This window comes from Poecilia formosa, unplaced genomic scaffold (genome assembly GCF_000485575.1).
Source record: "Poecilia formosa unplaced genomic scaffold, Poecilia_formosa-5.1.2 Scaffold456, whole genome shotgun sequence".
NCBI classification, from domain to species: domain Eukaryota; kingdom Metazoa; phylum Chordata; class Actinopteri; order Cyprinodontiformes; family Poeciliidae; genus Poecilia; species Poecilia formosa.
Window position 1 is genome coordinate 43,641 of NW_006800395.1, and position 17,505 is coordinate 61,145.

At 37.9% G+C, this 17,505-nt stretch overlaps 1 long non-coding RNA gene across 1 annotated transcript; it reads left to right on the forward strand.

The window, feature by feature from the left end:
• The first annotated feature begins 50 nt into the window (after positions 1-50).
• Positions 51-17,427, forward strand: LOC107833798 (uncharacterized). Its single transcript, XR_001659563.1, has 3 exons — positions 51-365; positions 4,142-4,226; positions 17,138-17,427. It is a non-coding gene; the product is annotated as an uncharacterized LOC107833798 (long non-coding RNA).
• Positions 17,428-17,505: the final 78 nt, after the last annotated feature.

The window sequence follows — 17,505 nt, forward strand, 5'->3', positions numbered from 1 at the left end:
ACAATTTTTAAAATGAAATACAAATTTGTTCAGTTTTTTGTTTTGTTTTTTTGTCTTTATAAAAAGAAAAGAAATTTGACAACTTAAAATTGGACCCAATCTATATCTTTAAGAAGCTCCTACTCTTTCCTACGCTCTGCCTTCGCCACGTCATGAAGGCACGCAAAGAGCCTATGGACGTCAGCTTCCGTGTTCGGGAATAAGCGGCTCGGTCGCTTCCGGTCGACTGAAAATGGCATTTTATGCTAGGTGCTCACAGCGTTTGCCCAAGTTAACAATTAATGTGCATCGATCCGAAGCACCAACAAGTGAGCTGCAGAAAAGTTTTAAGACGTACGCCTCGCTATACATTCACAGATTCAAAGGTGAGTTTTACTTTCTTCAAACTTTGTGGCTAACATTAGTTTTATTACTTTTGCATGCTTTTCAAACAGGACGGTGTTTGCAGCAGTGTGCACAGGCGGATCAGTTGCTCGGCCGTCTGGCTCTGGTCTGCTCACTCCTTACCTTACATACCGCCACCTACTGTGCATGAACGTGTAACACATGCTTGAGATTTACATGAGTTTGTATGATGAGCTCAGCAGATGCATATTTCTACCAGGTGTTTACTAATTTCTGATGTGAAGGAGCTGAGTGGGGGAGTCGGAGTTGGGGGCTGCTCTGTGAGGCGGAAGCTTGTAAGTTTGGAGCCTGCAAATCAGTGATTCTTGAGAATAGGGACAAAATGGGTTTTAATTTCTTCCAATTTTTAAAAAATTATTTCTCAACCTTATGTATGCAGATATGACAAATGATGTTTGGAAATGTAGAGATGCTAAGGTGCAGTCTCCCAGTTGCAACATTTTTTAAAATTAAATTTTTAATCGACCTGACCCAGAACTTTATCACCATCTGACAAAAATATAAAATAATTTTTTAATTACCATATTAGCGATGTTTTACTAATTTTTACAGACAAATGCTTCTCAAGAAACAAACAAACAAAAAAAAAATAAACAAAAAAACAACAAAAAGTCCATCTGACAGAGTTGACAGTACAAGTTGACACAGAACTGAAGGTGGTGACAAACTAATGAGTAAAATAAAAAACTTGATACATGTGAAGTAATGCAATTTATGTAAAATACATTAAAATGAATTAATTGCACAAATTAAGTGAGATTTGACAACAATTTAACTGAAAGAGTCAAAAAAACTGATGGAGTTGACATGTGACGGAGTTCACAAAATACCAAACTACCTCAATTTATATGATGTTATTCTGCAGGAGGCCATTCTGTAGCTCGTCAGGTCCATGAAATCTTTACAGTTTACCAAAATTAAGCTTTTATTTCACAAANACCTTACATACCGCCACCTACTGTGCATGAACGTGTAACACATGCTTGAGATTTACATGAGTAGTAGTTTGCATGATGAGCTCAGCAGATGCATATTTCTACCAGGTGTTTACTAATTTCTGATGTGAAGGAGCTGAGTGGGGGAGTCAGAGTGGGGGGCTGCTCTGTGAGGCGGAAGCTTGTAAGTTTGGAGCCTGCAAATCAGTGATTCTTGAGAATAGGGACAAAATGGGTTTTAATTTCCTCCAATTTTTTTTAAAATTATTTCTCAACCTTATGTATGCAGATATGACAAATAATGTTTGGAAATGTAGAGATGCTAAGGTGCAGTCTCCCAGTTGCAACATTTTTTTAAATTAAATTTTTAATCGACCTGACCCAGAACTTTATCAACATCTGACAAAAATATAAAATATTTTTTAATTACCATATTAGCAATGTTTTACTAATTTTTTACAGACAAATGCTTCTCAAGAAACAAACAAAAAAAGTTTTTTTTAAACAAAAAAACAACAAAAAGTCCATCTGACGGAGTTGACACAGAACTGAAGGTGGTGACAAACTGAGTAAAATGAAAAACTTGATACATGTGAAGTAATGCAATTTATGTAAAATACATTAAAATTAATTAATTGCACAATTAAGTGAGATTTGACAACAATTTAACTGAAAAAGTCACAAAAACTGATGGAGTTGACATCTGACGGAGTTCACAAAATGCCAAACTACCTCAATTTATATGATGTTATTCTGACGGAGGCCATACTGTAGCTCATCAGGTCCATGAAATCTTTACAGTTTACCAAAATTAAGCTTTTATTTCACAAAATTTAATCAAAGTTTTGTAAATTGTCAGTTATGGAGTTGACACATCATGGTTGTGACAAACAACTTAGGAATAAAAAGAAGAAAAAACTAAAGAATAACATAAGCTAACCACAGCTAATTAGCCCTCTTAGCAAAGGAAGAGGTCATAGGATCCTCAGAAGTTCTGGTGCCCCCCAATAATGCCTGATTTTTTTTACATTCTTTTAATTTCTGACAGTGTTGACAAAAACTAGGGACAAATTTCAATGGAGTTGGAAAATGTATAAAAATTATTTTTAATTCAATGTATTGATACTTTTATAATTATTTATATGACTACTTATACTTAATTGTCATAATATATAATTCTAGTATTAAATAAAATAAATTAATTAATTTATATTTATTAATAAATTTAATTAAATTTTAGTATTTTAGTATTTCTGTAATTGTTTTAAACTATTATAATGTATTGAATGTAATGTAATGTATTGCTCCGGGACGAGGAATTTTACAGGCATCAGCCACCGACTACAATGTTTAAAATAAAAAATATTCAGCAAACGCCAGGAAAATATACATTGTTGTGCTCACATGACCCAGGTTAGTTTAGTCAGATATTTGAAAAAATAATATTTTGTGTATATTTTATTCAAATTGTGTGCTTTATCCTTAGGACCTGTTTTGTCCCTATTCTCAAGAATCACTGAAAGGTGAGAGCAAGAGCTTAGCCTCCTTTGAATGTTTGCACGTTTGAGGATTCAACGATTCCTCAAACGTGCATGAAAGAATAAAACAAAAAGCTCAAGAAGTCAATTTTATATAACTCCTCATTTAAATTCTCAAAAACTGTGATTCTTCAGTTAACTCAGCTCCAATCCTGCAAATTGTAGATGCGTTTTAAGCGGGGTAGATTGCATTGACTTTGCCTTTTTTGCTTCCTGAGTTTCTTTAGATTAGGGAATGACATGCTTTTATATTACTTAATTTTTTTGTTTGTGATTTCTTAATTTGACGGGATGGGCACTTATCACAATTGGGTGTGGGTAATGAATGTGAGCTCAGCTAGCCAAACGATATGGGGAATCGTGATTAACTTGCAATTTGATATGGAGGGCTTGTTTAATCATGCCTACTTACACTTCACCTAGAGCCAGGTTGAGTTGGAAAGTTGTTTTTACTTAAGAACAGAGGCTCAGTGGTAGAACAGAACCACCATACAAAGGCTGCAATTATCCCTGGCTTGATTCCATGGGCCATTTGCATTGTTTCATCCCTCTCTCTGCCCAGCTACAGATTAATAAAGACTACTAGCGCTTCAAAAACCTTTAAAAAGTTAAAATGCATTTGACATACACTTAAATATGTACGTTTACTGCACATTTATCTTTAACTAAGATGTTGCCTTGAAACTGTTAGTGTTTGTTGTTGTTTTTGTAATTGTCATTTTTGAACAAAATCTTAACACTGAGGAGGAATTCCAAGTATTTGCTTATAGTTCCTGGTGGATCATAGACAAATAAAGGTATTTTGAAATGAATGAGGTTGGAGACAGTGAGACAGTCACTTTAAATTTCTTAAGAGGGTTTATGGGGCAGAAATGCTACAACCCCCCAAAAAGTTAATCTTCACTTAGCTGTAGGGTCAAACTGGATGTCCATGAAAACACGGGCAGATCATCCCCCACAGACAAAGACTCTTACTGATGCTGACTGCAGCCCAATTATTGTCATAAGACAGCATCTGTGAGAGAAGTCCTTAAGGAACAAAACAAAGGTCATACATCCTCCACAGTCCAAACAGAGCAGTTTGTTGATTGGAAGAACAGAACATGGCAAGGTGGAAGAAATATCTTAGACAAATCTCCAGTGATCATGACATGACAAGTAGGTTCCATTTCAGGTATTTCCAATGCATCACAGTGGAGAAGACTCTATTGTGAAACTGAAGCTTTCTCCTTCATTGGAATAATGAAACGTCATGTTTTGCAGGAGCACCGGAGCAAGTCTGCTACGGTGAGCATCTATTTTGACTGAGGTTCCTCATAACTCCCATCTGATAAATGACTTCTTCCAAGTGAGTGGCATCCGCTTTTGAATCTTCCTGTTGCCTAAATCCTTCTACAAATGTTTGGGAACATATGGCAAGCGAGATTTACAAAATCAGATTTCATTTCCAAACCATAGATGGATTTTAAGGATGATAGTTTTTATCCTGTGTTGAGTTGAGGCAAGACCTGTTTGAATTTGAGTCATTTTTGAATAAATTACATTTTCTTCTCTGTCTTTCTGCTGTCTCTCTTAGTCACATCCAAAACTCAATGTACAACAGGGTTATAATCTGGGGGAGCTGAATGGGGGGAAAAATACCTGTTTCACAATACCAGTAACGCTTCGGTCAGTATGTATTGGACAGAAAAATATTACCTTATTTCTTGTAAAATTTTCTTATACCTGATTTTATAATTTTTTTTTTACTTATATAAATAATTGTCTTTTTTTGTCCTTAAAGTACTTAAATTTCCACTTGACTTTATATTGTGGTGCATCTGGTAGTTGGAGTTTTAGCTCTGCAACTTCCAACTGGACAAAAACAGTTGTGAAGACCCACCACTCCTGAGTGTAGCGTTAAGGATTAAGAATGTGTCTCACCTGAGTCACTTTTCTTAAGCAAACAACATTAGTGATCGTAAAACTTTTTCAAACTTGGGTTAAAACTGCACCGTGAATGTAATTCAGAAAGTCCTACAGCAGATGGCAGTCTACTTATTTAGTAAAAGATGATGCCTGGTTGAATCTGCAGGTTTATCATGTGTATCTTTAGAGCTCTGACAAACAATAAAGATGCTGTAATTAAATAAAAAAGAAAGCTGCATTACCTTTTTAAACTGAAGCAATTCTACTTGTGCTTAAAGCAAAGTAAAGATAAAAAAGTCTTAGGATGCCAGGAGATACTCAACATCAGAGGCTTAGTAACCACAGAGACTGGTTGCATGGATCTAGACCACCTGAAATGTAATATCCTTTTAATGAGTCTCTTGACCAGCTTTCTCAAGGGACCGGCTGAGCATGTAGAGCTATACTGCTGACCTTCAAGTCAAGAGATTGAAACAGGATCCAAGAAAGCAATCTACTTGAAAGTGAAGCCATAATAACCAAGTCTATACAATCCAGTTTATTTTCACATAGCCTCCGTTCACTGAAACATCATTTCAAGAAACGTTGCGTAAGAATAATCCAATTGAAGTTCAGTTACCTGCAGTCAATCTCAATTATTGTCATTCAAGAGAAACCCCTCTTCTCTATTTTTTCTTGGAAATTAATAACCAAAAAGCTTTTAAAAAATTAGTCAAAATGTCTGCATGAAAAATAATTAATGTATACAGCATGAATAACATGAATAACTGAGTAGCAAAGGCATAGGAGACACAATAATAGTTTCCATAAAAACATTTTTTATTTACCCCAAAAGATCAAAGTATAAAAAAAAAAACACTCAAAAAAGTTAACTGTCTGCTGTTACAATTTCTCTGGGATAAGAAATGGAGTTTAATTTGCTCTTGTGATAAAGAAGTCATGGCAGTCTAGTTCACATGAAAAGTCCTGGTCCTATTTAAAACATTTGCACATCTGATACATGCATGTGATTGTGTAGGTCACTGAGTAGACTATTTTAGAGATTGCGAGGTCCTTAACTTAAGACTACCCCATTCTACACTTAGGAAATCAATCTTGTTTAAAATGAGTTTGCATTTAGACATCACTTTTACACCTGATATATTTCAATTTCAGCCTAAATGACAAAGGACAGAAGAGTCCAAAGTAAACCGAAGCTTTCACCCAATGAAATATGGATGAATGTGGACCATAGACATTATTCAAAATATGAATCAATATAAATCTGTGCATTAGGTTCAAATAAATAATGTTTTATGACTGACTATGAATAGTCAAACTATTTAAAACAGCTCTTTGTTCCAGCGCTGGCTTATTCATGGCCAAGGGTGACAAAGCCCTTGGCCATGCCTGCAGTCAGTTGCCGCAAATTTAGTTTTTTATTGCTTTGTTGCTTGGGTAGTCAATGGGGAGTGAACACCTGCCTTTAATGTTCTATTTTAAGAAAACAATGCCTCACATGTTTGGTGTATCACAGAAGTAGGAAAATATGTGATACAACTACTGACATGACTTGTGATAAACACCGAACAGTGTTAATCCTATCGTTGTGATTTCATTACAAATGTAATTAATTAACTCATGGCAGTTTTGTAATGACATTACCACCACTTTACCTTCTAAAGCATTTTGTGCTGCATTAATCATCAGCGATCCTCAACAAACAACTCCAGTACGTCTAAAAGGATAGAGAGCCTGAACGCATCGTACTTAAAGTGTCCACTAATATTTATTGCAGCGTAAGTAGGTCTCTGATGTTGATATTTTATTTGACCATGAGCAGTGACACCATTTTCATTTCCCACACCATGGCTCCCCCTGATATGATACTGATGGTGATTTGAGCTGAAGCACTGACTTGGTTCATATCTTCTGTTGTCCAGAAGATATCAGCCAGACATGGTGGCGGCATTGATTGTCTTCACCAACACCCAGATCTGCAGCCTTGACCGCAGCTGCTGTCTGATGAAGTCACCGTGGTGTGGGTGCTGGGTGAGGTCACTGGTGTGGGAGATGAATGGATGGAGGGCAGAATGGAAGTGATGATGAGGAAGTGACGTATGAAGGGGGGAAAAAAGAAGTGATGGACAGATGAGCGGGTGTTGGAGATGGAGAGCGAGCCAGATAATAGGACAGGCTCATGGCGTCCCTCTGTGGTATTCTGACATGTGGGATGATGCAAAGAGACAAAGTATTGTTAAAAAGCCAGAGGCAAGGGGTGGGGGGAAGATTCATGCTCAAAGCTTGGTGCATGTAGGAGGTATGGAGACAAAGGAGGAAAGAGTGAAAGTGTTGTTTTCTGCGGCTGCTGGACAAAGAGTCCTTTGGTGTCGGTGTTTTCTGGTGCTTTCCCTCTTTAATCGCCTATAGACAAAAAAACAAGTTTAGCACAGATGGACAGGAAAGACTCAGCAAAAATAGCCCTTGAGGCTGAGTTACATCCCTTTAGATTTGACTTTCCTTAAAAAGACATACAAAGGTCTTATCTCACCATGAGACTGCTGACCAGCATTTTGCATTTTTCCGCTGGTGTTTTGTCGATTTTATCTTTGCTGGTCAAGTCTTTAAAGTTGAAAGGCCTCCTTAGCATCACCCTAATCTCTAGACACCTCTCCAGATTCAAGACAGGAATCCGGATGGGCTATTTCAAAAGGCTATTTCTCCCCGTAAGAGGAAACTTGTTGGTAAAAACCAATTGTGAATAGCTTTAAGATTAGGTTTATGCTGAAGCCATGGATCTTAGGTGGGTCCCAACTGTTTGTTGCAGTGGATGTGGGATTTTAACAACCAGATTGTTGCTCTGGAGAAGCACAAGAAGTCAGTGACAACTGAGACATCTTTCTTGCTCAAGTGGAAACCCTGCCTGCATTGTTGCACTGCAGCCATCATCAAAACATCAGTAGTCGAAATACACTCTTGAAATATTTCATGGTGGACCGGCAGCTGCTGTGGATCAGCTCCCTTGAAGTAAAGCAACGGGTTGGGCGCCGGAGCTAATGCCAGCAGGCTTTCAGCTCAGCACGACAGGAAACAGTTGAGGGAAGCAACAAGCCTGGTTTTGTCTAAAGTCAGAAATATCTGATTACCAACACTAAACATGTCATATTACATGCCACAGTACGTCTTGCTCCTTTAATCCGTTAAAGGTAACATCGATAGTTTAGACCTTGGATGGAAATATGAGACTATTCTATTCACGCGCTTTTAAAATGGGTCTTAGTCTGATGAATGAAGAATTGTTTAGGATGTTTTGAATTCTGGCTTTACATTACCGCATGCTGTCTTTCCATAGAAAAGGAGTTCAACCCTGGAAAGTTGACTTAAAACGTATGCGTGGCACTGCTAAAGGCCAAGAAGACATTAGATCAGAATGACATTTACGTCATTTAACTTTTGGCACTTCAAGAGTTTATCTGAAATTTAATTTCCGGTTGGCTAATGCGAAAGTCGAATTTACAAGACGAGTAGATCTAATTTCCAACAACAAAGTTTCAACATCTGCATCTCCTTAAACTAATGCTGACTTCCCCTCCTTTTGTCCTAACCCTCAAGCCCTTGACCTTGAGTTAGAAATCCTGGTTGTGCGCCGAGACTGTACGCCTTTCTCAAAAAGCCTCTGTAACCATAGAGTAGTTCTTTTTGAGAGTTTGACTTCACACGATTAAGTAAAAGGAGGACTTTAGTCTCTTATTCCTATTTTTCCATTCATGCTCTTCCCACCAATAAGCTCTCTTCCTGCCTTTAATCTCATTGTCTTTGTCCTCTGGCGTCCACCATGAGCAGCCATTTGTAAGTCTGTGTACAGTGTTCATTCAAAAACCTATTAAAGCTGGCCTTCACTGAAAGGAATCTCCTTTTTGATTCATTATTTAGCTGTTGAGGGTTGTTTGAAGAGAACGGGTCGTAGTTTGTAAAGGAGTGATTTAGTATTACGCCACTGCCACTTTTGTTCTCTTTCATCTTTTATCTCATTATTTTCTCTCTTCTTTTTTTTTTTTTTTTTTTACTAAATGTTTCCTTCCAATAACAAGAGCAGGTTTGTTATTGCTTGTTTGTGGATATGGTCGCATTGTGTTTCTTAAAAGGTGGAGCTGGTTTGGGCCCTTTAAATGGTGTAAAAAGATTTAAGATGGTGACAATTTACAAATCCTTCCCTTTTTCACCGCTGTCTCTTTTCTACTCTTGCAAAAACAAATCCGATACTTTAAAAGTCACTGCTTCTACCGCATAACAACCATACCTGTTTTTCCCAATCAATCAGTAAATATTTGCTCATTTTATTCTGGTTGTCTGGCCTTTTACATCACCCTGCATCTTCCATGTGTGCTGTTTCCTAAATGTGCCAACACAGTTGATTTTTTTTTTCAAACATCCTGTGTCCTGCTTTCATCAGGACCTTTACTGATTATCTGATCTGACTTCATATCTGACGTTAGCTGCCAAAAATGTCTCATTTCTAGGTCTTACGTCTTGCAAATGATTATCTTCTGCTTTAAATGATTTTCCCCTGTTCCACTGGAAACCAAATTCTTAACTTTGCCTTAGAAGCAGATGGGAGAAGGAATGATATTTTTTTTCTCTTCACAGATGCTTTGAAGGAGCTACTGCTGTCACTAGCTATATGTTAGTTTACTGGTATCCGTTTATGTCCCCTAGATAAACCACTAAAACAGCTAAATCACCTTCCTCCATACTTTTGGGGGAGGCTCCCATTTTTTTCTGGCCACTGTGACTACTTTTGCAAGGCACTGTGGATATACAACATCTACCTGGGGCTTAAATGGTGAATTATGAGCACAATTCTACCCCCAAAAAGAACTTGAGGGTGTACATGTCACATGCAATTAACATGTTCAGTGTAAATTTTCTTTAGTGTTCCAGCTCAGTAGTTTCTAAAGTTTGCCTCTTGCTCCTGGGAGGTGTAAGGGAGGAGGACTGGCGACTGTGCAGGGTGTACCCTACCTCTTGTCCAATGACTGTTGGACATGGGCACCAGCCCTTCTGCAAGGAAAAGCAGGTTTAGGCGATGGATGGATGGATGAAAGGCAAGGCATCCTCACCAGTTCATTACAACTCCAACACAGGGAGAAACGACAATATACCGACAAACTCACACCTAAGAGTAAATAAGTTGCCAAATAGCCTACAGTAGTTTTGGAGCAAGGGAGGAAACCAAAGAAAGTCCATGCACTAGAAGAACATGCAAACTTCAGAGACAATCCAGTAAAAATTGTTTTTCATCCCTAAATTTCAAATATAAATTGACATTGTTTTTGTTTTCCCATCTCTTAACATGTAAATAAAGATCACCCTTATGCAGACATGATGCATAAAAGAATGCTGTCTCCTGCACCATGCAGGATCCTGGGAATACCCCCCCTCTGCTCCACTTAAACAGTAGGAGCTGTCTGAACTCCATCACAAACAATCCTCATTCATCTGCCCTCATCCAAATATTTGGCTTGCCTCCATCTTCCTTTTGTCGCATTTTACTATCTCTCGATCCCCATGCTGTGTCCTAAGCTACTTCTTGTATCAGTGCCATGCAGGATAATAGCGGGCTGAGGGGAGGAGATTTCAGCTCCTACCTCGAAAACAACTTGCAACCAAAGAACGGAAGAGGCAGCAAAACCCCTTGTTCTGTTAAAACAATAAAATATTCGGCTGTTCTGATGCAAGATCCTGATCAGGAGAGATTATACTTCTGTTACTCCTGATCCAGAATCTAAGCCATTAATACTGCTACAATCCATTACATCTCCTTTACATACATGGTGGGGTGCTGAACCTATGCACAAAATCTTCTTGGACTTTAACCAAAAGGGCTACAGATACTTGATTTATCAATGTATTCCAATGCCCCTTAGGTGAATGTCTGAAATGTGCATTCATGTTTTAAAATGCTTCTGTTCTCTTTAGATCTTAGTTTTATGTAAATTATTCTGCTGGCTTGTTGTGGAGCAAATTTAGAGGACACCTTTTGGTGCTTGCATTTAATAATGTATGACAATCAATCTGTAAGATATACTTATTCTTTACAACCTAAGACACTATTATTGTTTTCTACATAATAATAAAACCCTAATGAAGAAGGATTTTTAAATTGAATATTTAAATATTTTTGTTGTTATTGTGTAGGTTATTTATTTATTTTTTTTGTCCACGTCAGCATTTTGTGTTTGTGTCAGCGTGGGCGCCTATCTGTCTATATATGCAGAGTGTGTGTTTTTGCATGAATAATCTATGCAGTGGGGCATTTAGTAATGCGTGTTATGCATAATTCATCGATACGAAATGGGATGGACCTTCATTAGTCAAGTTTAAAGCTGCTGTGAACGCCACCTGTTATTACGCTGCTCAGTGAGTCGCACACGGGAATCATTTGAGTGTTGCACTGTGACTATACGGTGTTTAGAGTTTCCCAGTGCTCTGCTATGCCATCAGAAGTGATGTTTTCTGCAGTCTGCTAAATTGGAAATCAGTATTAAGTAAAATCATTTTATTTAATAATTTATTTATTTTATATTTTAGTTTTTAGAAACGTTTTACGTCTTTGGTTTTTGGCACTGGCACCAGTCAACTATAGTACTTATGTACAGCAAGCATTTCCTAAAATGTGCCAGACAGGCCTTTGTTTGATCCTAAGAATATACCTGTTTTAACGCATTTCTCCACAGTAGGTAATGTTTTGAAGTGATACTCAATGTGTTTGCCTCTACCAGACAAAGTACTTTCAATGTGAACCATCAGGTTTTCATCTTTCAAACTAGACGCTTCTAATGCCTGGACCACACAGATTTCAATGGCAAACCTCTGACCAAGCAGAAAAAAAAGTGATGGAAAACAAAAAGAATCTCAAGCACGTTTATTCTCAAATTTGTTGATTTATTGGCAAATTGACAAACTACTTTGATGTAGAGGAAGAAGGAAACTTATACCAGCCTCCTCCACAGAGAGCTGCCTTTGGGTCATGACTCTCACCATCATCATAAATGATACTTGGAATATAGATGAATTTAGTTAAGAGGAAGTTCCACCATTACTGGTGGTTCAGAAACATGACTTTACAGTTAAAAAGAGCAGACTCTCATCCGTGTCGCGTCACACTCGGCTCTGTCACTCTAATGTATTGTATGATGGTCATGGCTTGACCATACCAACAAAAACAAATCTTGTAACTTGAAAATAATATCTCGTATTTCAGTGAAAAACGAGATTGGTAACACTTCCACAGAAGTTCAACAAATCTTACAAATTTACTTCTGTGTATGTTTTGCTTTTTTTTTTTTACTATGACTTTCTGACTCATTCAGCACATAGCACTTGGTCATCTTTTCTTTATTTTCAACATGGAAACATGCAGATCTGCCTCTTTTCTTATTAAATGTCCACTACTTGGTCTGCCAAGGTGTCTTTCTGCTACTGATTAATGAAGTTGGCTACAGTTTATTCATCAGTGTTGGCTTCTGCTAACTACAGAGTGCAGAGAAAGGGGTGGGGGGAGCAGTGTGTTAAGAATATATGTTTCCCTCTTAAGCACTTTCATATGTGCATGTGGATTAATTTTGGCTGGCAAGAGTTTCAGGAAGACGTGTGTGGGTAGGCTGGTTTTGGCTGCAATATCTTAGCCAGTCCAGGGTGCGTTTCAGGGGCTCAAGGTATATAAGGACTAACTTAATGCATCATTCATAAATGAAGGATTAGCCCTAGCTTCTCATACTCGAAGATAAACAGGCAGTAATCGAATACCCTGAAATTAAATTCACCACCAGTCTTACACATGCCATTATAAGTCCACTGAATGTGAGCTTTGTTTCTTCTCCGGGTTTATTTAACCTTCAATATAAATTGCACTTCCAAGGACCAGCTTTGCACCGTGTGTGTGTGTGTGTGCGTGTGCGTGTACGTGTGTGTGTGTGTGTGTGTGTGTGTGTCTTTGTTTATGTTGCCTGTTCGTTTCTGGTATATTGAATTGCTTTTTGCTAATAGACTAATTGGCCTTACAAAGTCCAAAACCCAGCATTACTGTGGCAGACCCCCATTTTTATGGTAAGGGTTAGGAATGTATGAATAATCGTTAAGGTTTGTTGTAAGTATTAGGTTAGCCACAGATTGAGTTATAAATATTAATGTAAGTCAACACAAAGTCCTAATATGGCTAGAAATCTAAACTGGTGCGTGTGCAATTATCCTTCATGCATGTTAAGATTCAGCAGGCTCCCAGTGTGCAGCGGCGTCCAATGTAATGCACTGCTTTAGTTAGAAAGAGCTGCGTGTATGTGCATGTTGTCTAAATGTCCCACCTCATGTTTATTCATCAACTGCTCAAACTTCTCTGCAGTACTAAGTTAACTCTGTGCACTTTGATCTGCAGATCACTCAAACTGCTGAGCCAGGGAAAAAAATGAAGAAACTCCCACAAACACGCTGCAGAATGCAGACTCTGAACTTGCACCAGTTCTTGACGCACATTAACATTCATACCCACATACAGATTCCCCCCATTCACTATTCCAAGTTGGTCAGAGTAGTTTTCAGATTAAAAATGCTAAACCGACCAGAGATTGGGATTCACATTTCCTTTATGTCACTTTACTTTAGATTTCAAGTGTTGCATTGTGTCACAATTCAAAGGCGTTTGAGTTTGAACTTTCTTTCGATTGCATTTGCATCATTTCTTTGTATCTTGTCATATTCTTCTCAGTTCTCTGCATTACTGATATTATTGTAACTAATCATAAATTGGTGTCCTAGAGCCGGTTCATTATGGTTGTTATTATTATAATAGGACACTTGGGTGGATTGAACTTTTCAAAAACTGTGGAGTCGATGATCTGTTTGCATCTTTAAATCCAAGAAGATTCACCATCTCCATATTAACGATGGAGTGAAATTTAAACCCACACCTTCAACATAACCCACACCTCCAGCAAGCAATAGTTTCTAAATAGCCAAGGGTCTGGACCCTCTGTCTGCAGCGATGCGTAGACATAAATGTACAACTTTTGGATTGTGTCTGTTATAACAGGTCATTGCAAGAATATTGTTTTTAATATTGGCGAGTTATCTTGCATAAAGAAATACATAGGTGAGTCCTCAGCTCTAATTAGTCATGCAGAAACTTAGGAGTCGCTCTGAATATAAATGATTTCTCTTTGCCAAACCCCCTTCAGGTGTGTTCATAATAGTGCACAAGTTGTACTTACCTTTGGCACCAGTAACATTTATTCTTATCAAGTGGTATCTTGTATTTTACATGTGGAAATATTACTATGTTTTTGGTATTTTGTCCTTGCACAACATATTAGTATTTTACAGACGGCCGCCACTGATAACTATCTATATGAGTGTATTGGCTGAGGGTTTCAATGGAGATGAACAGAGCCTGAGGCTGAGACTCGCTTTTCTTTGTATGTAGCGTTTATGGACTCGCGCCAGCTGGCAGAAGAAACTATAAAATCAGCAGTTTGATCTGAGATTCATCTTGGGATTCATTGAGGCCGTCTATAATGCTTACCAGTGATACAACATTATTTCATCTTACAGATAATAAAAAATGGATATATATTAGTTGCTCTTACTATTTTTAAGTTTACTAAGTGTCATCTCACAGAAAATCTATGATGATATGAACATAATGAAGTGTAAAGAGGAGCAGCTTCAACAGTGCAGTGAAAGAGGATTTGCACTTCACATATTTCTTTTGTTTTTGCTTCTCTTTCATACTTGGATGGTTTAGCTCTTCAAATAAATGTTAATACTAGACGAATATTACCCAAATAATACAAAAATCTGTTTTCAAATGATTTGGTTTATTACATGGGGAAAAAAATACCCATACCAAAAGCTGGTAGTGCCACCCTTTTTGGCAACAATTTGACCGTTTTGGTATCTGGCAAAAGTATTTTACATACAGGTGAAGAAATTCTGACGCACTTTTATTTGCAGAATTGTCTTCATTAAGCTACATTGGAAGGTTTGAGGCATGAATAAAACCATGTTTAAGAGCGTGTGGCAGTATCTCATCTCAGACTTTAACTGGGCCAATAAAAATACTTATTTTCTTTCCTGTTATAGAGAAGGATTGTTTCATCAATTGCCAAAAGTCACTAAAGAAACAAAGATTGCCACCGCCATGTTTGACTGTCTCTATAATGTTTATCCAAGCACATAAAATATTGTAACTTTTATATTTTCACAATACAAAGAACTTCAACACAATCTACAACAGGAAAACATCTTTGTTTCTTGAGTTTAAAAACACCTTGAGAATTGAAAAGTTACAAAAAAAAAAAAAGCAAGTCTGTTAAATTGTGGGGCATTCAAGGATGATGATGTTTTGCAGGGATCACTTTGTTCTGTTGCTGGTGCATTAATTTGAAGTGCTGGCTCATTTTTCTGAAAGGGCTTCAGGCCCAGAGCAAAATCTGTCCTTTGCAGAAGGAGTTCCTGTTACTTTTGTGTGTGTGTATATACATCTTTGTCAGAGTTTTTTCTAAAAGATAAACTAAGATAAACACAAAGGCAGATAATAGCCCCCAAGGCCACCTCCTTTGAAGCTTTTTGGAAATAACTCGCTGGTTTTATGTTAAATAACAGGAGTTTCAGTCAGATGCTCTGGCTACGTGACCACAGCATGTGTTTGTTTCATTTAGCTGACAGAAAGTGTTTGCAGGTTCTTGTAGAAATAGCTAGAAATGTAAGACATTTTCAGTCCAAGTATTTCCAAGCGTTGTTCTTGTACAGCCTTCGGTTAACATTTGTCTTGGCTGAAGATCCGTCCAGGCAGCACGACATTCAAAATACAGGAAAAGTTGATGTCAGAATTCCATGAATCACATTGAAACAGGTTTGAATCAAATTTCAGTGAGGTAAAGCCTGTTTTTTGAGACATTTATCTATGTACGTCGTAGCCATGTAACAGGCAGACACCACCTCTGACAACAGACTGTTCTCCTGGGCCCAAAGAGGGAACCACAGCCTGGTATTTAAGCTACATAAAACCTTTTCTACTTTTTTCTCCATAACCCCGGTCCCATCCCAAACACAAAATGTTTTGGCTTCTTCCACCACGTCTTCTGACTTTGAGTTTGTTCAGCCAAATTAAAGTTTAAAATGCTACAAGCAGAAGGAGGGAAATATGGATTGTCAGTGAAATGCAGATACTGCTTTAAAAGCTGAACTACTAAAAGAAGGCAGATGTTTAACTATGATCTGGTGCCAACGGCATTAACAATGTGGCTCAAGCATAAAGCCTAAAATATGAACAATTTGTACCGCAGCATGTATGGAGTTCATAAATTGATATTGTATCAAAATGTGGCCAAATGACAGGAATATAATTTAGAACCTGCTCTAAGGAAGAAGATTTAAATTGCAAAGTATCCAAAGAGAAGAGCAAGGAAAAAGATTTTTGATAGTGAATATTAATTAATTTTCTACAAGGTACAGAATGTGGTCGGTGGGGACACATCTAAGATTAATTTGTACCAGGCTTAGGCAAAGCTGTCAGCAGAAACAGAGTCTTCAAATTAAGTTTTAGGACTTCCCCCCAAAAAACAAGCAAAAATACCCGTGACACGGTTTCTGTTCCAACGCTACAATCCAACCATAAATCGTCTTTCCAGTGTCCTGTTGTCATTTCATAAAACTGATTTATTTTGTAAAGCTCTGTTCATACTCTTAAAAAAGTGCAGTCTGAGTGCAGTGGGAAAATCCAGTGTCAAATGGTTTAACAGAAGTCGTGGGCATTTTGGGGTTTCCAGCCCTAATTGGCATCGATGTGCGCACAGCATCCACAAGCACGGACTCATTTTCAGTGACGGGTGCAGAGCTCAGGGCTGAAGGCTGGGACTCCGAAGCAGAGCATTTATTTAGCATGACTCACCTGGAGGCTCTAAATTTGACAGCAACTACATTTTAGCAACTAGAAACTCAGGCTGAACATCACACCTTTTCCTCTTGCTTACTTTGTGATTTACAGGGTTTATACATACAAGTAAAAAAAAAAAAAACGGAGCACAAATTATCTTGATATTTGGATTTATTTAAAAATATTGGTCTGGAGGTGCATGATGCAGTTTAATTGTAAAGTTGTACTACATCTTCAGACATAATTCATTACGCAGCATTTTGCAGCTGCCACAGCAGGAACATTACAGCTATTAGCGATATAAAACGATTTAATCTGAAGTACATGAAAAAACAAGTTTCACCAGCCAGCTGAGGAAAGATTCTTGAAATCTCATTAAAGAGTGAATTGAAGTTATTAACTTTACATGACATTATCTGATTTACTCTGATACCTTCTAGGATGTGCTATGACCTACACTGACATTTGAGGTGGACACTGACAAATTCAACCTATGCCCGTCTTGCACAAGCGCCTCAATAACACCGACCCCTCCCAGCAGATCTCCTTTTCCCAGCTGGACTTTGAGAAGCGCACCACCCTCTCCTGTCTCGTATCGTCCCATCTTTCTCCTCCGATTACTTTCTCCATCCGTCATCCTTCCTTTCCTCCGTCAGCTCAACAAACTGTGAAGAGATTTACAGCTTTCAAGCAGGAACATGGTTTACTGCACCTCTGTATCCTGGCCAAACCATGTCAGAACCTGCCAATCCAAATAGTTTTCTTTTCCTCAACCGGAGCATAAACAGCGGCTAAAAACAAATGGTTA